Raw genomic sequence first — 795 nt, 5'->3', positions numbered from 1 at the left:
ATGTTAAGAGTAAGTAACGATGCTCCATTTAGAATACCATTTGAAAATGTTCAACTCTATGCTTAAGCTTTATTACCTCTTTTCAAATGCAGTACACTTGAAAATGTCTGGAAATATAGTCTTTCCCAATAAGTAAAAATGAATAGTCAATGAAGCAATTTTTATTTCCATACTGTATAATGAATAGCTTTTCATTACTGAAAGAAAATGATACAAATTCAATAAAGCTTATACATTGGTAGTGAAGTATCCTTCACAGTTTCACTGCAGTATACCCTCTAAGTGGATTTGACTAAAGAACCAAACTGCATTTTGCATCTAAAAACTGTAGTAAAAAGGAATTTTTCTTGCTAAAATTATTATCATAATTAAGGATGAAAATTATTATTATAGGAAGGCAATAGTCATTAAATAAATTAAAAGCATCTTTGAACTTTTTCCATATACATATATAATATATATATATATTTAAAATTGCCATTGACTGTACAAGTATTAAACATTTACAGAAACTGTGGAAAGCTGAAGGGAAGGACTGGTTTTTAGAAAACAAGGAACATTTTATCACTTATAAACTACATTAAAATACAACTCAGGGGAAAAAAGAGCTATACAGAAAAGTCCAACTTACCCAAGATTTCTTATTTAATCTCTTCTTTAATCTTACACTTCAGGTGTGCATAGCTATTCCTCACCCAACTTTGATTCAATAAGAAGTCAATGCCTAGACATTAGTTACTTGTTAGCACAGGGAAAAGTGAAAGCAGAAAGACTAAACTGAAAGACTAAACTGAA

This window comes from Pongo pygmaeus, chromosome 3 (genome assembly GCF_028885625.2).
Source record: "Pongo pygmaeus isolate AG05252 chromosome 3, NHGRI_mPonPyg2-v2.0_pri, whole genome shotgun sequence".
Lineage (NCBI taxonomy): Eukaryota > Metazoa > Chordata > Mammalia > Primates > Hominidae > Pongo > Pongo pygmaeus.
The sequence above is the reverse complement of the archived record's forward strand: the minus strand, read 5'-3'. Positions refer to the sequence as shown.